Source organism: Dufourea novaeangliae, unplaced genomic scaffold, assembly GCF_001272555.1.
Source record: "Dufourea novaeangliae isolate 0120121106 unplaced genomic scaffold, ASM127255v1 scaffold56, whole genome shotgun sequence".
NCBI lineage: Eukaryota > Metazoa > Arthropoda > Insecta > Hymenoptera > Halictidae > Dufourea > Dufourea novaeangliae.
This window is the reverse complement of record NW_015373942.1, coordinates 6634359-6657377: the sequence shown is the minus strand read 5'-3', so window position 1 is coordinate 6657377 and position 23019 is coordinate 6634359.

Here is a 23019-nt window from a genome sequence, read left to right as displayed (position 1 = left end):
CTCATCCGAAGAGAGAGAGGATCCTCCGATCGAGGTTGACTTGGGGTCGAAAAATTACACGGTCTCAGATCGGGGCTCTCGACCAGCGGAGTATCGGGCCCTGGATAATAATTACAATAAACGGGGATAGGCTCACCATCACCCTAGGAAGGATTCATCGATCCTCCGTTGGGGGTGAAGGCGGTGAACGCGCGCGGGGTTGCACACAGCCATCGAGTTAGCAACGAGGGTGGCCGGACTAATGAATTCTTAGTGTCCGTGCTTCGCTTTCGAGCATTCCCGGACACGCAAGCACGAGCAGAGAAAGATAGAGAGAGGGCCAGCCGTGCTCCGCGGTGGTTAATTTAATACAGGTAGATTGCCCGCAGGTATCCACCCTAACTTTCTCCGTCTCCGCCCTCGGTCGACCGTATCGCCGTCGACGAGCCATGCCGTGGTGCCTACCCTCAGCCCCTCTGTATAATATACCGGCGCCCACCCTTCTTTCTCCGCTTTCTCCGTTGGCGTTCGTAGGGGTGGAAAGAGTTGCACGCGTTTGCGAATCTTCCATCAACGTGTGCCCTCCCCCAGCGGTAATGGGAGCACGAGGATCGTTGAAATAATACGTCACGTTTAAGCAAGACACATCTTAGCGAAGCGCGCGAGGCCCTTTCGCGAACTGGGGATGGGGTTGTGTCTTTCCTTTAGGCGTTGGGAGTAGTTCGGGGATGTTTAGAGGGTGGATGTTTTCCAGTGGTGTGGGGTGTACGATGTGTTTTGTTTCTTTTCTTTTTGGGTTTGTTTCTTATTGAATGAAACAGGTGGGTTACTGTTGATGGACGGACAAGGGGCGTAATGGGAAGCATTGGGAGATGAGGAATTAGATTTGGGAGTTGATTGCCGTTCGAGGAATGAGTGGGACACTTGGTATGTTGTAAAGAACCTGTGATGCTTGGTGGTGAACGTGTTAACCATTAGAGACGGGGTAGATTTTTTTATGGCTTTTTAGATTTTCCAGTTAGAGCTTTTACATATTTGTCATAGTGTTATATTACGAAAAACAAGATACTTCTGTGGAGCCTAAAAATAGGCTTCGATCCTGTAAAGGTTGAACATATCCCAAATGATATTTCTTAATTGAAGTATATTCACAGATAACAAACATCCCTCCAAAAACTTGCCTCCATGACGTACATGAAATCTTGGTCTACATCGAAGGTACATTAACACTAAATATTCCGAATAACTGAATTTCCGTCGCGTTGCTGAATCCCCAAACGGATCGGTAAGTTCACACGAGAGATTCCATGCCGAGCAGCGAGCATACGGGAGATCCGTTCCGACGTCGCGAAGAAATCTAGTCAGCCGCGGCGCGTGAAAATCGGGTGTGAGTCAAAAGGAATTGGTAATTCGATTTTAAAGTGGGTGGTTCCGGTATCTTCGACATCAATGGTGTGTCGGCCAGACTGTCTTGTCCGAGAGACGCAGAAGAAAGGCGGGGGGTTGCAGGCGTTGAGAATCTCGTTAGATCGATCGCGAGAGTGCCACGTCCAATTATCGTAATTCTCTTATCGGGCTCCTTCCTTCCTTCCGCGGCTCTCCGCGAATCCGAGAAACTCAGGAAAATGGTCTTTGAATAAATCAGGCCCCCCTTCCTCCTCCTCGAAGCTCCTCGATTTGACGTCGTGATCGCGTGTAGCGCTGTCGCCTCGAACGGAGGGGTGGAGGAGACGTTGAATTGGCATAAACTTCGGTCTGATTGTCTGTGACGAACTCGTCGGTACGACTTTATGGGAATGTAATGCGTATCTAGTTTTACTGCCGTAATTCTCGATGTTCACGTGAAACGATCCCATCCCCCCTTTCTCTGCGGCGACGTCGTGTCACGGGACTCGTTAGATTCCCGGAAGATTCGCCGTGAGCCGACGTTTTCGGTACTTGGAATGCTCGATGAGGTTCTTCGAATCTTCCTAACACGAAACTTACTCGGCTGCCTTGTTGTGAATTGAAAGACGATGGGTAATTCGATGAGTGTGGTTTCTATTTTCGGGAAGATAGTTGCTTTGTACGGTGCAAGTTAAAGAACATTTCTGTTGAGATAATTATTAATTAAGATGGTGTGTTTGTTGTGATGGAGTTTTTAGTGAGATTTTAGATTGATTTAGGATTTAACCCTGTCGAGACTAACGGTATAATATTACTGGAGGTAACTTTTACAATGTATGCTGGGATATATACTTTCAAATTCAATTAATTATCTTTATAAATAAAATTTATATGGAAACAAATGTGTCAAGATGTTTAGCAGACAAGGTGGAAAACAAACTAAAACTATACATTCAAATTGCAGAGATTTAATCTGTATTAAATATGTTACACCGTACCATTCATATTATAATTAATTACCTTATTCTATCAACCCTTTAACTTTGTCAGTCATTTTGTAAGATATTTCAATGAATAACATTATTATAATTTTTCTGTCTGACTATGTGTCCCATTTTCAAAACTTGCTTTAACCTATTTTTTCCTTTATATTCAAATCTGTTATAGCTCGTATTATTATAGTACTGAGTTCATCGTTATAAAAAGTCATAATTTTCACCTATTGTTTGTTTTAGTTTATGTTGAACAATATTCGACCAATTTTTCGGATAAATAAATTCTAGTAAACAGTACAGTAATCGAACATACATACAGTCAGCTCTGTTGATCGTATCTTCGTCGAAACCTATTCTCTAATACAAACCCCTCGTTACTTCTACTACGAGCGAATGGAACCGCCTTAACAGTCGAACAGTTACGACAACATTAAACCAAGAAATCATAACACCGTCGTATCTTACAATCCATGTAAGGAACCGAACAGCTTCCATTATCGTCCCCTATCCTCAAACTTTCCGCAAACAACCACCAAACAATTTTACCGAGCTAACCATAGTTCTCAATATATTTCAAACACCTTCTAATTTCACCTCAAAACCTTACCTTCGAACCTAACTCAACCACTTCGATAATCAAACAGTTATTTCGGCATCAAACCAAGAAACACCGACACGGTCACGTTCCGACACGATCCACATGTAAAAACAAACATCCCCCCATTAACAGCCACCCCTGAAACGGTCCTTTCATATCCATCGAGTCGACTCAAGATAATTCCCGATGTCTCAAACGGCGCGCTTCGAATTCGAATCAAAAGCCAGGGGGAGTGAAACGCAGAGAACATGCGGACGATATTAACGAGTCCAGTAGGGGGTGGTGGTGTGCTCGGCCTACGTCATATCGAGGGGACTCTACAACGATAGTGGAATTGCGGGAAGGGGGTAGAAGAGGGTAGAAGGGGGTGGTACGGTAACGCGATCCACCCATGCATTCGTCCATCGCGTCCGTACTAATCTGTGGTCCAGTCGTAAACCGTTTAATTCCGTTTCGTGATAAACCGCGGCCGCCGTTTATTGCTCGCTCGGCCAGTACCACCGTCAACCCCCCTTGTCTCAACGCCCCCCACTTGCCCCTACCGATGGACCAGTCGCTGCGTCAATGCGCGACGATTCCGTCCGGGCGAACATAATTAATAGATATTATTTATACGTGCGACGTTTATCATCGTAACGGACAACAACCCCCTTTTCTGCCCTTAGGGGTTGCGTCGTCGCAAACGGACGTGCTCGCGTTGGAACAGCGAAAGGTCGAGGCTCCAGTCGTCTTTTAATCCGCTTTGCGTTTCATCGTGACTGAAAAGAGATTTTCCCCTTTTCTCGGTGAAACGATGACAGAGAGCCGTGGGGGAGGAACGACGGTGTAGGGGGTGAGGGTTGCTGTGGCGGAAACCGAGGGTCGATCGACGCGCGAGATGTATTTAATTGCGCTTTATCAATGCCTCTGACCGCGCGCCACGCTTATCGCGATCGGGCCTCCGCTTTCATTTTGAGGGTCGGACCTCGCTCGGATTAAACGGACGTGCTCGGTTCATCCCTTTTAGGTCTGTAGAGAGAGAGAGGCGATTGCGCTCGGGGACGCACCCACACACGGTACAGGTGCGGATTGAAGCTGTCAGGGATTATATGTCCGAGACTTGACGATTAAATTCTGGGTTAATGGACCCCTTAGGGGTACGAAATATTATTCACCCTTTCCGGTGGGGATTCGATTTTGAAGAATGGGAAACAGCACGGATGCCACGGTGACGTGAGCAGTTGCTTTGGGGTCTATGGTAAAAATACAGAAATGATTATCATTGTACATTATCGTTGTAGTGACTGTCTATAGGGTCTGTAATTTGACTTCCGTTTTGTTCTGTTGAACCATTCCGACCGTAGGATCCCATGTGGAATCATTAACTTATTTATCAATTATAATTCACTTAATGAGCCTGAAGATTCAATGTGACATCGTATCGTATAGTTTAGTTGTTGGCATTTAAATGGATACATTGTCGAAAAGAGTATTTAGAAATTGTTTAATATATATACTTTCTCGTTTGTATCAGTCTTTTTTGTTTTGTAGTTTTCCTGTTTCTTGACATCCGAGAAGTAACTGAAAAAGATATTTTTTTATTTTGAAATAAATTATTCAGGTCACAAAGGATCAACATGTTCAGTGTACTTAATTTTTGGGAACAGTTCTATCGAAAACATGTAACACTTGTAATATTTTAGGCCAAAATCGATTAAGGCGACTATATTGGAGAATGTGTTAATTAGAACTCGAAGGAAGTCTATAGTTCAGTCATCGTACTCTGTACAGTACAATGTAGCAAAGTTTCATACAATCTAGATATTTAATGATAAAACTTTTTTCATTCATGGTAACAATTCCCATCGAATCCCAACTCACCATCCCTGTACTTTAAACACACCTCTCTACAAATGCATAACAGCGAAATGTTCCTGCATCACAATAGACGCGACCATCGAACCCAGTCCTATTGTATCATATTCAAACACCGACGATTTATCCAAAGTACGGAACGCGTTTTCAAACGAATCGTAAAATTCCAAGTATCGCGGAACCCGTAGTTTCCGTCGTCGACAAGAGGACCCGGAGACTCTCTCGATTGAAACAACGGAAACTGTGGCGAACGAACGAAAAACGGTCTCGTGGCACTAAAATCGGGAATCGTTCCTCGCCAGATTTACGCCCCGATTTTACTAAGGTACCGCCGGGGGCTTGTTAATGCCGCCGGAGACATCCATCAATTTAATTGGCCAATGTTACCTCCGCCCGACGATGGACTATAAACCCGGTGGGTGTATTGCTAACGAGACACAGCACGGGGTAGTTCGGTTTCCAAGCGGTTCTCTCTGTCTACTACGGGTCCGGCCGCGATTGCATATATATTGCATATACATATATATCCCGAGAGCGTGCGCGCGCGTGTTCGGGCTACCGGCTACTGTTAATCAGTTTAGAGTTTATGTCCCTCCATAAACCTCGGATGGCCCCCGTCTAGCTGTCATTAATAAAACCCCCGTTGATAACTCGAAAAGTCGCAAGATACAACGGACGAGTTGAGAGAGAAAGAGAGAAATAGATGGTGACAAGACAGGGATAGAAGAAGAAAGAGAGGTTCCTCGAGAGTTGACGGTAGTGTGTGTGGGTCGTCGTTTCGACGCGTTTCTCCACCGTGTTGCTATACTCTTCGCAGCGACGCGGCCGGGCGAAGGCGGAACTCTCGTTATACGGGGACGAAGAGGAGAAGGATTTACTGCCGCGATTCGCATCGTTCCACGGGAATATAGCAGCTTTTTCATTTTCATGTCGCCGCTCTTAATCCACCGTCCTGGATAATTAGCGGCCGCATCGATAGCCCTCTCCGTGACGTTTCCGCTCCGCGACGGAGGAAACTTCTTCGTCCTCTACGCTCCGCTTCCAGGGCCGCTAACGAGAACCCCCTTCGCTGTGTTTGCGTAAGGACCGATTACGTGGTTTCCGAAGGAAAGTTGTTCGGCTACGCGACGTTATATTCCGGGGGACGGCTTTCAACTTACTCCCGTTGGTTAGGATTCAGGGATCCGCTTCTCTCGGTAACAGCGTCGATCCCCTGTAACTTTTTTTTCTTTTTTTTTCAAGTAACTTTTAAACGTTTATGGTCCGCGCGGAAATATACCCCTGTAGGGTCGGTTTATAGCTGCTTAAGCTTCTTATTTGCTCGGCGGAATTTTAAATTTTAAATTTCCCATTTCTGTTTATAAATTGGTTATTAATGAAGCTGCGGACAGCAGTGGATGAGAAAGGGTAGGCGAGTGTGTGATACTGGTTGTACCAGGATTAATTCTCTCGGAAAGAACCGCTTTTAATCGCTGTTACTCAGATGTTAAATTAGGTTTGAAGAAATAATGGTTACAATTTATAAAAACTGAAATAGGTCAGGAAAATCGGTCACAAAGATCAGCTAAGAAAATGGCATCAAAGTTTGTTTCAAAGTTCATTTTCCAAACTTAAGCAACATGCAGGTTCAGTTCACCAGTCTGACGGCGTAGAAGTTCTTGAAAAATTACACGATCAACAATATGGACACTTTTCCAGTAATTTTATCTACTTGCATCCAAAAAACCTACAAAGTCAAGAAACTGACAAAAAGAAAATTATTTATATTCATGTTCAGAGCTGCCTACAACAGATTTCGACGCCTTTTTTCTACCAATACTGAATTTTCTGGGGATGACATCTGAACACTCAGTGCCGATGAGCCTTCCAACATTCATCTATGATTTACTGTAATATGCAACCATTATTTTTTCAAACCCAATTTAACATTTAGGTAACTTCCTTGTTAAATACAGCACCTTTACCTCGTCGATGACACGATCAATATCACAAATCGACATCGATCGCAGCGAAGTCAGTGAAAAATCGTCTGACAATTCTATACAGGCCCGACCACGCTAGGGTCCCTGGAATTCCGCACGAGTTCGATCAAAATGAAATCGCATCGGACCGGGGAGGGCTCTTCGTGCAATTTCGAACGGGGCGAACGAGCCCAGTAATCGTCCTCTCCGTCTCTCTCCTTTTCACTCTCTGTTATCGCGATAACTCGTCCGCGATCCTAATTGAAACCGCGAAACCTAATTCCCGAGAGTGTCCAATATAGGTTCGTCCCCCACCCCTACGATCCAGCGTTACCGTTCAACGAGTCAATATATACATCAACGTTTTCACCGACTCCGTTCAACTCGCCATCTCCCACCCCCCTCCCTTTACCTTCCACTCGTTCGCTGAGCACCCTACCGAATTTATTTCGGGGCTACTTTATTTGCTTTCATTAAACGGCCTCTGCTGGCTGACGCGCACGATTAACCAGACCCTTTCGCGCAATTAAAAACGTATCCGAGAGACACGTAAAAATAGAACGCGTTACAGGAGCACCGTCGAATACAGCATAACGCGATTTCACACGCGTGAATTACATTGTAAACGATACCACCCCGTGGCGATTTTTAAACACGGGAATATTCGTTACAGAGAGAGGACCGAGGTTAATATTACGCTCGTTCACATGTTTTCTTTCCAGTTAAAACTGTGTAACACTGGCGTTTAAAGGGGAAGGTCTGCTTTGAAATGTATGTTACTAGTATATATTTGTGGAATTACGTGTTTTGTTTTTCTACATGCTTTATTAGGTATTGTTATCGTGTTTGCGTGGATGTTTTCAATTTCTGATCGCGTAAATGGTTTTAGTTAAAATTTAATATGAAAATTAAGTCCTGGTGATATTAATTACCGACGAGCGATTAATGGCAGGCCGTGCAGCGTCCCTCGAAAACGTGGAGGAAAAATTTGTGCTGTCTGTCGACCAGAAGACCAAATAATGTGAAAAGTGATAATTCTAATCAGGAGAAAGTATATACATATACATATGTATGATATATACATATGATTCTAGTAAATGATTCTAGTCAAAATTATCAAATCGATGCCGTACTCAACACGATTAGCTCTCTATTTTTAAACTGCAATTTTTAAAATCGATGTTGTAGTAAACAAATATTCCTCCCCTCCCTGAAACTGTAGTTTTTAAAATCAGCGCCGTGCTCGACACAATGTTCTCTCTTTTTCGGATCGACAATTTTGAAAATCGACACCGTTCGAACTCTCGAAAGGCGTGAGGGGGTGAGCAGGGTCGTAACGCGTGACCCGTGACGCGTGTTAAGGGATTAAAGCCAGCGTTTCGTATGGCGGCCGCGAGAGCCGCGGCCGAGCTGTGTTCCCTGACTGATACATTTCGAGTTTTAACGATGATCCGGGGCAATAACTTCGGGCTTAACCGTGGCGTGAGTTGTGGCCCGCGCTCGATCACCAATCATTGGTTATGTCTCTGGTAATTAACTAATGTTCTTCTCTATGCAAATTACCGGCCGTTTCGTGCTCCCGTTCGATTCATCGTCCGGCGCGGCGCGGCGCGGCGCGCGGTTATTAGCGCGACGCGTAAAGCGACCGAAGAAACGATCGGCGAAAAGAGATACGAATGGTCCCGGCCATCGATTCTGAGCGCTCCTGGTAATAACGTAATTAGTCCGCCAAGAGGCGAGGCCCCGGTTTGTGTAACCGGAGAGGAGCATCGAAGGGAATTGATGACGAGGAAGAACTGTTGAAGTCCGTAGGCGGTCCGCAGAATATTAATCATCGAGTCGAACGAATGGGAGATAGGGATATAGCCGCCGCGGAGACGATTTATGATGCAAATGGGGATAGTCGTCTTTAAACGGAACGCATTTTTCGACCTGGAATACTTCGTTAATATGTTCATTTATACTGGACACAGTTTCATGTTCGCTGTTGCGGATATGTTTGCTGTACCATTAGATCACTTAGGGAACAGAGTATTACCTCTCTATAGTCGCATTGTTCGAGACTAGAAAGGAAATTGTATTGGGTTGTTTGGAAAGTTCGTAGCGTTTTTAACTCTTTAGGGTTAGGTGGGTTAAAAACTGTCCCACTTTTTGCTTAGCTTTTTATGCATGGTGGGATTTATTTTAACCCACCTCGAAAAGTTGAAGTTACTCATGGTCATACAGTTTAATATTTTAGTTTTATATAATTTTTTTTGTATTAAAAAAAATTCTGTGCAACTAGAGTTTTTATTTTTTTTTAAATCGTGTGCCTCAAAGAGTTAAGGGCGTAATTACAATCTGTATTTATCAATTCACATCGTATTCTGTTTTTACGGTTTCTTTCTATACCTCAATTCATCCCATTGTACCAGCTATATATAACTTCGATTGTTTTAGCTAACAAAAAGTATTCAACCTGCCTCTATTTAAATGGATTCAGAATAACTATAAAATCTTCCAGTCAAAGTAGTTAAATTTTTTTAGAAGCTTGATATAACGTAATGAAAATGAACTGTGTGCTTGTTTATACGCGTCGTCGGTATTTTTCACAGAAAATTTGGGAACGACGAGTAATTTATACAGGAAGTATATTCAACACACACCTGAAAACTAGTACCTGTTCACCACATCAAACGATTTTTCCGTCGTCCAGTAAAAAGATAACGAAGACAGTGCTCACAACGCTCTAAACTTTCCGAAAAACCTAATATTTAGACTTTGATACATTTAAACGTCGTTTGTAGCTATATATCATTCGTGATACTTCTTAATTCACTGATGATAGATTAACATCGATATCACCTGCGTGTGCCATAGATCGTGCCGATGTTTGCCCTAAATGTCCTCGTGGGCTGCCATTTACATCTGCTGCAATGGGCCACCTTTCGTATCAGTTCTAAATCATTCCCGACATCTGTATCCATCGTGTTACGTTACTCCTAATATTTACTCTATCTTACAATAGATTATCTCCCGTATCTCTGTGTAGCCCAATAAATTATCTTTAATACCTGTTATATAGTAACTCACCTCAAATATTTCCTGTATCTTCCGCGAGTACGTTATCTCCGTTTCCCCCGACAGCGCTCGCCGCGGCAGATAATCCTCAATAATTCCTAAGTACTATACCACAATATCTCCTATTTCCTACGGCCACAGTACCTGTAAGACTCACCTCGTTCCTTATACCCACTATAACGCGTACTCCTCGTCCCGTTTACGACAAATGCAGGAAACTTTCATGTCTGACTTACGATTATACAGAGTGACCGACAAGTTTCAAAACGTGAAAGGTGAAATACTTTTTTTTTAATTTAACACTTTACAGAGCTGAGAAATGGAAAATAATTATTTTCTGACTCTACGACAAAAGTACCCTGACTGAAACAGTTAAACCAAATAAAGTAACTTTCTAACTCTAATTTTTTCTTATTTGACGTTTAGTAGCATAAGTGCACGATGACATATGGACGTGATTACTTAGTGCGTTAAAACTTCTGTATCATTCAAGTTCTTGTACACTTTTTACGTCAACTACTACCAGTAACAAGAAAGAACCCTCGACCCCAGTAGATACTAGGAATGGGTACTACCAAAAAATTCCAACGACAGTCCTCCATCGAAGTACGCTATAATCTTCGCTCTAACACGCCGTGAAAAAGCACCATCAGTCAAGCAACCACGAAACCCCTATGAAACCAGAGGAAAAAAACCTCGACGTGTCCTCCCCCCAGACTCTCTCGGGCCCCGAAGACCCATCCATCCGGCGAACGAGCGTTATTAACGACACGGATCGGGAGAACCTGCGGCACGAATGACGGCCCCCGTTATCGCGATGATTCGCCCTCGAACTTAATTGAAAACGACGTAATTTCCATGAGTAGCAGACCCCCCACTCCCTCATCCCTCTGACAAGGCGTCATTGGCGAAGGTCAGTGTGCGTGCGTGGGGACGACGAGGACTGGGAGATCCAGCGTCCTCTCCCATCTGAAGGAGCAATCGCACTTGTGGGGGGGTCGCGTGCGTGACGCACGCGGTCGCGAAGAGGGTTCCCGCGGGGCACGCGCGGTCGTTCTCTTAGATGTTATCGTGGCGACGGCGAACCGCTTTTACGCAACGTCGAAAGAGTACGTATTTATACAGGGTGTCCCAAAAAAGATGGGACAATTCGCAACATGCATATTCCTCGTGCAAATACAAATCGATAAGTTCGTTACCGTTTTGTAATCTGAAGCTCCATTTCCGAGATATAAGCAGCTAAACGAACTCCAATTAGCTGAGCGGTTGACCAGACACAGTTAAGAAGCTGAGGCCAGTGACGTGGGTCGTGCGCTTCTCGACTGTGTCTGCGCGTACGAGTGGCCCACCGCTCAGCTGTTTGCAGTTCGTTTAACTGCTAATATCTCGGGAACGGAGCTCCAGATTACAAAACGGTAAAGGACTTTTCGATTTGTATTTGCACGAGGAACATGCATGTTGCGGATTGTCCTACTTTTTTGGGACACCCTGTATATTTGCCCTTTCGCGGCCGGGAACCGTGTGTAATTATTACGGTGCATCACGGTGGCGCCCCCGTCGGCCTTGCCCGGATGCAAATGAGCCGCGGGGCCGTTCCTGGAGGCCAACGAGGCGTGACACAGGGATTAAGGCCCCGGTGTGGTTACCAGCCGATCTTAAATCGTCGGACACTTCTCTGTAATCCGTGTTTATGTCGGTCGCGTTGTTACGCGCGGATGGACCGACGGCGATTGGTTATGCGAGCCGCGAGACTTGCCAAGGGAGTTTAAGTATGTACACGGATTTGAAGAATGTTGACGTGATATCTCGATGGCGATGGGATGGTATATGAAGGATGAACGAGGAACACTTGAGTTGAGTACAGAGTGTTCGGTTTTAATTGATTGACGGGGATACTGGGATGGTGATGGTGTTAGGGTGAGTTATATGTTGGCATGTCGTAATATGTTTTTGTTCGTTTTAATGGGCATACTATGTAGGTCTTGGATCAAGTGCTCGACTGTTCTCAAGTTTAGCCTGTAAGTGTAAGTGTGGCCAGTAATGATGTAGTAAGTGGAATGTGCATTTCTCTGAACATTATTAGTAGTATTGACATCACCTCTGATAGTGTTTAACACGTTGAAACAAAATGTGAAAAAAAGTTTTGCAAACTATCGTTAGTTTATTAATTTTTTTATATTTGTTTTTTCAATAGAGTGTATTTTGTATATTATTTCTCTTTTGTTTATATTTCATCTCGCAGTATTTAGGAAGTGTATCCGTTGATGATAATTAAATCCAATAAGGATCCAATAAGGAAGTTAGTACATAAGGAGCTTATTGGCGTAATAAATTATGACAGTTGTGAAGAAACTATAAGTTAGGAAAGATTATGAGATACTTTGAATGTTACAGAAACAATGTTAGAGTAATTCTTCAAACTGTGATAGTTATGTTAGGAAAGAGAATGACGCGTGGAACATTTCTAGTACATATTTTTTTAACATTATCGATTTTTCAAACACAATCAAAACGATAATTAAAATTGTGAGTATTTCGAAAGAAAAAGAGAAGGATTCCGACTATTTCATTACTGTTTCTTGTTGGTTCGTGTACTTCTATGAAGAAGTATAGTAAAAAAAGTGTGTTTAAGTACACGCTTTGCTTACCAAAGGCTGACAAGGGTCGTTCCCTGTCCCTTTCAAAATATGTGCCAATTACCGGTACGTTAGGTCAAAGTACGGCGAAGCACGCGCCGAGGTATTATCCGTGTACTTACGTGTCCTAGGCGTGCACGACAAAATAATACTCGGATAACGGAATGATCCATTAACCGTAGAAGAAGGTAATATGGCATTAACACGCGCGAAAGGGCGTGCTGACCTATCCCACTATTGATGGTAGTACGCTCGAAAGGGGGAAAAGGTAATGGGGGAAGAAGCGACATCCTTTCTGACTGAAGTGACACAGAAAATTACCATGCGGTATGATTTCTTCGAACGCAGGAATTCGAGGAAGCGTCCTTTAATTAATTCCTAGAGAAGAGGAAATAAATTTATATGCATCCAGTATACGAAGTAGTATAAGATACTATTATACATGTGCAGACGTATGTAATAAAAGTTGTAGTATGGATTTTGTTTCCAGAAAATTTGATTTTTAAACGGTATGATGTATTTCGGATATAAAAGAAATTATATGAATACACTGAATGTTTGAATCGTTCTAGGAGTCTCAGAACAGTTTGGGGAATTCTAGGACATTGAAAAAGTTTAAAGGATTACGAAGGTCTCATAAGGTTTGGGGTATTTTGGGGTCTCACAAGGTTTGTGGGATTCAGAGGGATCACAATGTTGGAGAAGTTTCAGAAGCCTCACAGGATTCGTGAGACTCTTCGCACCTCACAAGGTTTGAGATATTCCGGGATATCGTAAGGTCTAGAGACACCTCATAATAAGGTTTGGGATATTTCAAAGTTTCATATAGTTTCGGGTATTCTAGGATCTCACAAAGTTTGTAGAATTTGAGGTCTCAAGAGATTTGAAGGGATCCAGAGGTCTCACAAGGTTTTAGACCTTTCAGTGGTCTCATTCCTTTTAGAGAATTACAAAGGATTCCGAGAGTCTCGCAATTTTTGGGAGGTTCTGGATGTCTCACAAGGTTTGGGGGGTCCCAGAGGTCTCTGCGGGCTTGGAGGTTTCGATGCTACCGGAGAACTTTCTACAACCACACGACGTTTAGGACACCCAAATCCTCCGACACTCTCTGAACCCTATGTCAAACCTTATAAAACCCCCACAAGCTTCTGAACTATGTGAGACCGTTGAAGCTCTAGCTAAACCTTCAGTGATCTTCGGAGTCACCTAAACCTTACAGGTGTCCCGGGACCGTCCGAGATTACTGAAACTCTTGGAAGCTTAAAATTTTCGGAACATTGTATCCAACGTTGCATCCAATGCACCCAACTATTCAGAATCTCTTGTATCCTCACATATAGAGAATATTCGTTTAAAGGAAGGAACACAGTTTATTTCCGTCCAAAATCGATCGCGACAATAAAACAGTACAGAAAAAGTATCCTCTCGGTAGAATTGTATAAAATTTCCTCGAAATTCGAAACCTACGGATATATCGTTAATTGAACGAGCCCCGGAGATCCTCGATCTCACGCTTTTACTGTTACGACAGAGTCGATGATCTCGCGGGTACGTGATACTTTGAAACGGAATTTCAGCTTGAATCTCATCTAGAAACGCCTACATAAGAGCCCGGAAAAATGCAGACGGTCTGGCTGGCACCGTTGATGCAGTTTCGGTGCAGCAACCGCGAGAAATATAAAATCCTTCCCGGGACGACTTTGAATCGCGAAATTATTCAAAGTGTTTCACGCGGTTTCGGGGCGTTCGCCGTTTGTCCTATCCTCCTTCCTTCGTCGTACGTTTTCTTCTCTCTCCTCTTCTCTCGCCGCTTTCTTGTTCCTCCATCACGGACAGGGCAGTTCCTGTTTCAAGCCATTTGCAAATGAACTTTCCATAAAATTTTATCACGCGAGCGAGATAAAGGAGAACGCCCGTGTTCTCCCTTTAATTTATACCGGCGCTGGTGTTTCTCGAGTCTCGCGGAGTTCAAAGACATTCCGACTCTGTGAATCGTAGTAATTCTGTAATTAGTTGAAATCAACGTTTCGCGCGTCACCAGCAATTAACGTTCCGCAGGGACTGGGCAAATTTTATTTCGAATAACGAAGGGAATCACGGAGTTTATGCCCGAATAATGTAACAGCAATTTCATTCGAAGAGAAACGAGTTGTTAAGCACGAATAAATCTATGACGGATATACGAGTAAGATTTCATTTATTAAGTAGTTGTGAGTCTCGAAAGGAGTTTTGCCTTGCATTTACGGTTTAGAGACTGATAACCGTGAGATCATCGAAGGAAGTGGCCGGGTACAAATCCAAGATGTCTTTAAACGTTTTCCAAATGTCGGAATATTTTTTTACATGCACGATAAAATAGTGTAGTAATCTTTTATGTGCATAATATAATTTGCTGTATGCAGCAAAAGTACGTCTTCAATTGTGCAATATGTAGTTGCACTTTAACCCTCGCATGATGGACGTGAGAGCCAATGACTGGGCCATACACGACCCATACTAGACACCATATATACTACATAGAAATATTACATTTATTAATGACAATTTGTGAAAACCATTATAAAAATTTGCGAATCAAGTCCGTAATGTTACCATGCAACAGTAATTAAACAAGGCGAACGTACAAATTACAGAAAATGCTAATTGCTGAGCGTATACATCCGCCAAGAAGACCAGACGAACATTTCACTCCAAACGGATGTACACGTGTGTAGAGACTAGTAGTAACCATTTTTGTCAAGCGTATTATACATTCGTCCAGAGGGTTGAATAATTTTGGCACGAGAATGTTTAACTACCTCCACGATATGAAATATGTAGAAAAGTACATTTAAGGACATCGTATATTGCACGAGTCCTGGTGTGTTTCCTCGTGTACCTACCTGGTCGGAGTCAGAGGTTATTATTCTATCTAATCATAAAGCAAGCAACGTACGCGGTACAGGTAGGTAGGTGCACGTGCAAGGAGGTGCACACGTGGACGGGGAACACGCTAACATTTCCCGTTTCCCTTCACGAAGCGTACGACCAGCCTCGTGTCCGGCTATCCACGCTTTACAAAACACGCGTTCGCCTATAGTCCGCGCGTGGAATAACAGTTTGGCGCAATAGGGAGACAGCAGTCCGACGAGATAACACTGATTTCATTAGCGCAAATGAACCTCGCCGTCCACGATGTCACTCGGCTAGGGCTGCTCGTTCGTCTGATTAAAACTCATAAAAGTTTTCGGGACCCCCCCCCCCTGTTGCACGCGTACACCCCCGTCGAAAGCTCTTCCTTCGACGCGCGAGGTCCTGGCGAACGATCGTGACTTATGTGTACTTCCGGGCGTTCCGTTGGAATCGTTAAAGCGCACCTTCCACTTCTCCCGGGAGATTAAATTGATATAATAGCGGGACACTTGGACAGTAAAGAAAAGAAGTTGTCTTCTGGAGGATGTCTTCAGGAGGAACTGGCCGTTGTTGGGATAGTCGAATGATCGTTTAATTTTGTTTGGACTGGATACGGTTCGTGAACTGCATTGTGTTTAGAAGGATTTATTCCTTGATAGCGTTATTTTCTGAAATGGTTTCTTTCCCATGGATTATAGTGGGTTTGATATATTGATTGCTGGGATATAGAGAAAAATACTGTGCATTTTTGGTTATTTATTTATAATTTAGTTATTTATTTAAAAAAGACATTTTCAATCATTTCATTGCACAGTTTTACAGAGCATAAGGAGCCATTAAATTTCCATGCTGACAGTTTTTTGATATCCACTATACTTTTCAAAATATACAAGAGAGTCAACAAAAAGTGGTTTCGCCCCAAATAACCGAATATCATCAAAAATAAAAAATTTCCCGATGCTTCTAGTAAGATCGTCTACAAATTAGCAGAGTTTAATCAAAATAATCTGAATTCTCGGAGTACCAAATTTCCCTTGGTTCTAAAAATTACGTTTATTAAAAAGTACATATAAAGTCAGTATCATGTACAATGATTTAATTTTGTATTTCTTTTCGCCACGCAGACGAAACGTTATCGCTCGCCAGAAAGATTTGTCCGTGCAGCAGAGAACGGCGAGAGCGACGAAAAATAATATATCCGGGGAGTCAATAGGGAGCGGCGGTTTGTCCAATTTCTTTTTACGGACGACGAAAAATACTTGCAGGCGACTATCAGCGCGCGCGTGCTAGACACTGGCACGCGTGGGAAAGAGAGAAAGAGAGTTAGCCAGGTTGCTCCGTTCCCTGGAAAAATACCTATCCCGGGCCGGGCAACAATTTGCAAAAGTAATAGCCGCGGAATTATCGGTCGGAATCGCGCCGCGTCGTTCCAGGTGTCGGCGATGGACTAATATTATGCGAACGACTCACGGGGCGTGTTGTTATTCCGGTGTAATTACGAGCGTTATGACTCTTTGTAGAAGCGACGGGACACGGTGCAACAATATAAACCTGTTCACTGTGGGGCCATTGGAAAGCGGAATGTCGCGGCGTGAAAATGAGTGTCGTGACGTGTCAGTATCATTGTTTTGCGGGAATGTCGCGTTGCGGCAAACTTGTGTTCGCACGAGCGGATCAGCTTCCCCCGCTCTGTTTTCCCGTTGCCACGGAAACGACAACGCTGTTAACAGTTCTTCGGTGACGAATGGAACGTATTTCTAAAGGCAGTGATATAGAATTGAAACGGGACACAGCGTTTTAAGGGTCTTGCCATTGTGAAGGTCTGACAAATTGACATTTTTTGGCAATGTTTTTTCAGTGCACGAAACGTTTAACAGAAATAAAGTGTTGTCTTTTTATTAATATACTTATTGAGAGTATTAAAAAAATATTTGAAATTTTTCATATGTGTATATTGCATTGAATTAAGCGTCTGGAAAAATTATGTAGTGCTGGCGTAGGTGATTTAGGGAGAACGAAGCATCAGAGTAAAAAAATTTAAACTGATTTTTAATCAGTATGAGTGTCGCTTTCGTAGAAACCAAAAACATTTTGACCGCTAGGAAATAAACACAATGGCAGATGTTTAAAGCTCAAATTTCGTATTTCGGTAAATTTTTCAGTTTCTATTACAATTAAAGAAAAAATCTTGTTCATAATCTCAATAAGAGTATTAATAAATGAACAACACTTCATTTATGTTGAACACTTCCGTCATTGAAGAAAAATTCAAAAGAATGACAGCTTTTCGGTTTCATAGTGGCCAGACCCCTTAACATGTGGTTGCCACAGTGAAAAAGGCCGTACGTAGCCAGACACACTTTAATTCGTTTTTTAAGTCATAAATCGTCAAATATGTATGCGTGTATATAGTTACTAGAAGTTGGTCTTGTTTTAAATAATACCACCATATTAACTTTACGCAAAAACTTTGTAACGGCGATTTAAATAATCAACAGATGCCAGTGTACCCAATTAAAATCAAGGGAATTCGAGAAGGTGGTGTGACGTAGAAATGTCTGACATGATTTACCGTCAGGGAAGGGATCTTGAGTGGCCAATTGACTTTGATCCGACTAGAAGCATCTACTCGAGATTAATAATCTCCTACTGGGTAATGAAATCGTTCGTCGCGGGGGGAATAATGGTATTTTATTCGTGAAGTTCGCCTGATAATTCTATCGATTCGACGAAAGGGAATTCCGCTCGCGGAAGGCCCGGAGCGTCGTCTGGAACCGGGAGCACGATGGTGAACAGCGACGAGAACGGATACGATAATACCCCGTCGCACGCCATCGGATCCCTCTACCCCTCCACCGCCTCTTTCAACCCCCTCTCTGCACTTTGCTGTACAGGGGGAGGGAAAATAGTAAAATCTGACCTTAAAATATTCGCCGTACCGGCAGGTACTCCGGTTGATTACCCACCAACACGTGCCACGGGAGATATAACGGTGTCTCCATTTGTCAGCTAGACGCAATATAATGCCTCGAAATCGCCGCGTCGTTAATTCACTGTCCGCCATCGCGATAATGCGTTTGCTTATATATATACGCCGTCGACGTGATACCATACCCGTCGTCCGGTTCCTACCGTATAAAATTGTTCTCTTCTGTTCCCGACTGGCCTGTACACACGATGCACCGATTGAACAACCTGATACAGGGTTTCTGTGATTTTCGTGGGGGCCCCGCGTTGACGTGGGACACCTTACGTTTACGACTGTCCTGAACGAGAAACAGATTTCTATCCGAAGAACGATGATCGGGAATGGAAGGTAAATTTGGCTGGAGGCGGGGGTGATCGATGGCTGGATAATGATTTAGTGAAGGTAATTAGTCTTGTAAGACACATGAATATACGATTGTTTTTTTTCCTCTTTTTTGTGATATCTTTTTTATAGAAGTTTGTTTTTAGATATTCTTTTACTGTTGTGTTTGAATAATGTGTGCAACAAGTATATGCATTTAATTTTTCATACTGTAATAGATCATAAACTAGTAGGTAAGTAGGAAGGAAACAAGTCTTTGAATATGTTAAGCTAGCAGTAGTTTTTCAGTTGTTTTTACATTCTGTTGAAGATTGAAGATTATATAGTTAAAGTGAACAGTAATGTATAGCATTCTTATCATTCCTAGCAAACTATATGGAATTATAACAGTAGAAACATAAATGGTAATTGGTTATTTATATTCAACCAAGTTAACAAAATCATTTGAAATATGTACTTAATATTATACACATACTAAATCATAAATTCCATTAATTGTAACATATATTTAAAATCGAGATATCTTACTTAATCAATTCTTCTAAACACAAATTCCTCTAGAAATAAAAAATAATGGTTACAATTGGTAGAATAAAATGATACTCCTCGCTTACACGAATCTTTTCGTTTATTGTAATCTACCGAATCTAGCGATGGTAACTAGCGACGAAGCACCCCGCACAATCTTCCGCGTTCAATCTCCGTGTTTTCAGCGGGTCGTTTTATCATAGCGCGCAGACACGGGTGTAATCAACGATCATGGAGGCGTTATTAAACGAAGCGACGAATTTTCCTGACGTGTTTGGACTTTTAGCCCGGTGATTAGCATCGAATTTCCCCGGGAGAAGCGTTTCAAATTAACCGTCGCCGCACCTGAGCTTTCTCGTCTGTATTTCGAGAGCATTGTCGTCGTGTGTGCCCGGAGAAAGAGCCACGCTCATATTTCACGGTCGCTTCGGGGCGCGATGTTCCGCTCAGAGAAACATTAGAGGATATTATATATCGCTCCGCGCCAGAAATATTTAGACTAAACAGCGTGGAAATTTACGCTGGAAAGCTGATTGTACACCTCTCGGCGATTAATCAATAAACATGTTGTTACAAAGGTGTTTGTTAAAGACCCACCACTTGTCGATTTACACAGTAAAATGAAAATTAAACCTCTAAATCAAAATGAAACGTTATACAAATACTGGATCTTCATATTCCGTCAATCAGTAATACATTATTAAAATGATAGATCGATCCTTTTGCTTGTCAAGCTATTGTAATAGGCATATCTAATTCTATTGTACAACATTCTAGGCACATCTATTGTGTTCCACAGCTTTGCTCAGCGAACTAAAAATCTCCAATGCGTAAGTGCAGGCCATGTGTAGTAAATATATGACGTGTCATCAAAGAGATGAAAAGATTTCGTTTCAAGGAATGGAAACAATTATAGATCCCGTAAATAATTCCGTAGAACAATTACATTCCTTTTAACTCGAAGGTAATGAGAATCGGGACTTCTGCAACGAGCCGGGCTCACAATTACCGAACACAAAGGGCACTTTCAGATCAGATCCAGGAACAAGTTTTAGAAAGGTGGTATCGTTCTGTGTAGCCCTGGCTGCAGTTTAACGGTAAAGGGAACGCATTCGACGAGACGACCGGTAGGAAATTAAGAAAAAGAAATTTACAAACGTCTGCGTTTAACAAGCGGGGTCCAGTTTTCCGGGTGGCTGTGCCTTTTGTGCTATCCGTGTAATTTCATTTCCTTCGAGGACAGCCGAACCCCGCGCGTAGTTCCATCGTTCTATCGAACACTCGAGATCCCCGCCCAGCAATTTAGGAAAATCCGGTAGGTACATGGGAAAGACATCGACCGCTTGTTTCTCGCTTTCTCTTTCTTTCTTGGTTCTTTTCCTTATATTATTCTTGATCAAATTAAAGAACTAACCCCTGCGACCGCGCGTTCACAGACAGAATGGGCCGAGTTACGAAAAAAAAAAAAAAAAATGAAAGATCGTGGGTAATAATAGTCCACGGTGGTGCTCTAGCCGCGTCTATTCAACCTGTCATTCGCGTTTTGCGGTCACCATTGTGATTTGCAATGGTAACCCTTCGCACATCCTGCCTATTGTCGCGAAAACGCCCGTTGATCAATCGTCCATCACCCCTGCCGTTGTTCCTCGCGGCGTCTCTATTTTCCTCTGACCTGTGTTGTGTCCCTTTTATACGTTCAACATTCTACTCTAGTTTTCTAGTAGTAGATGCAAGTAGGTCAGACATAGTATAGTACATAGAAACTTGCATAAAGGAAATCAAACTTTTATACAATAATATTATAACAATATCAAATTTATTACACCACAGTAAATGCAGAACTAAAAAATTGATATTCGATAAAGTACGATGAATAGGAAGATATGTTAGTATTGTAATCTTCAAACAGGGAAAGGTCGAGATATAGCATAAAGTTGTTATTAAATTTAACCTTTTACTTTATGTACGAATACTATTCATAATGATTTAGAATAGAAATTTCCTTATTTTCATTTATGACCGTATTAAATCTATACAAAAGTTCCATACAAATAAAATTCACTGCGATACATTTTAATTCTGTGCAACCTGATCTTTGTCACGATGCAAAAATACTAGAAAAAGTCAACAATTCTCGACAATGATCAATTAGTAACAATTTAGTAATACATCTCTCCTTAACCTAATGTACATTTACAATTCAATGAAGAAAGTCTAATCCATTTCATTAATTTCCCTTAAACGATAAAGTAACTGGTTACCACTAACCAGCAACACCAATGACTTCCAACCCCCCAAGCAATAACGCCGCATATTCCTCGGCAAGGGGTTAAAAAATTCACCCCTACAAGACCAACAGCGCAAAATCTCCGCTGTCAAACTTTCTTCAAAATTAATTCACCCTCTCCTCTATCGTTTCTGTCGCCCCTGGTCTTCGAAATTTCTCCGTTTCTGAATGACTTCATCGTTCTCACCCTCTACCTCGTTTACCCCAAGCGAACCACCGTTCTTCCGTCCCTCCGCCTCGACCACTCCCCTTCCCTCACCTGTGGCTCCCACCGGTCTGCACGCCTCCCTCTCCCCTTCAGCGTTGTCATCCGTTCAATTCCGACCGGAAGCGTGTAAGTGCATAATGCTAAACGGGGAGAAAGAGAGGGAGAGAGCGCACGCGTATCGGCGTCTTGTATTTTAACGCGCGTGTGCGTGCATATTGCACGCGGTTTGCAAATCGTGCGAAAATCGTGCGTTTGTCGGTTACGCGCGTGGTCCGAATCGGTTTCAACGACTTTTTAACAGGTATCTGGACGGTTTCCGTCCACGACTTAATACTAATAATTCTTTTTGTTCTTTCAGAATTGGAGCTACACCACTTTAAAACAGGGGAGAAAACGACTCGTATAATCAGGCGGAATTGTACGGTGTCACGTTTGACACGATGTTATTTCAGTTTTGTCGCGCGTTTCCTTCTTGACAGGAAATAACGCGTGCGCGTATTCGGCTCGATCGCGGGGGGTTCAACCGTTAATTCCATTGTATTTCAAACGATATATTGGGTTGTACGGAAAGCATTCGCGTTTTTGACGGCGTGTCACTGTAACATCTTATTAGGCAATTCGTTGGCAGTTTATTTTGTGTTTTGTTGATTTTTATTCTTTCTGTTGATTCCGTTGTTGTTTGTTGACATTTGAAGCTTTGCCAGTTGTCTTTTTCGCGTGGAGATTGTTTAGGAGTATTGGTTGCGAAAGTGTATAACAAAAGGGGCATTACGATCACGGAAACAATGAGGAAGTATTTGTGAATTGTTTTTGAAGTACAATAGACTCGAATGGATTACATGTGGTTTCGGAAATTGAAATCAATTTATTAAGATACACTGTATTGAATGAAATATTGTTAATTCAGTACTGGCAGAAGATAGTTCTCAAAATTCGAAGAAACGAAAAGTGATATGAAAAATAGACAGTTGTGACAAGTTTCCATTTTTATATACAATATAATCTTACAGTCCTATTTATTAGTTTAATTCTATTTGTTGGCCATATCCAGATTCTAGAACTACCAAATAGAACGTGTATAAACATCTTTCTAAATATGTCGACATTTTCATTGTAAAATTTTCCGATTAACCGTTCACGTAACTTAAGTATGCCAAGGAACTTTTAGTAGTTTAGTTTAGCACCGTTTTTTAGTTCAGATTTGAATATGCGACACATGTTGTAGTAAAGTATTCGAGCCGTAAATCCTTTATAATCAGAAGATTTTTAAACGCAGTGTCTTTTTTGTAGCAAAACCGCAACCCTTGTGAAATAACAGGGGAAAG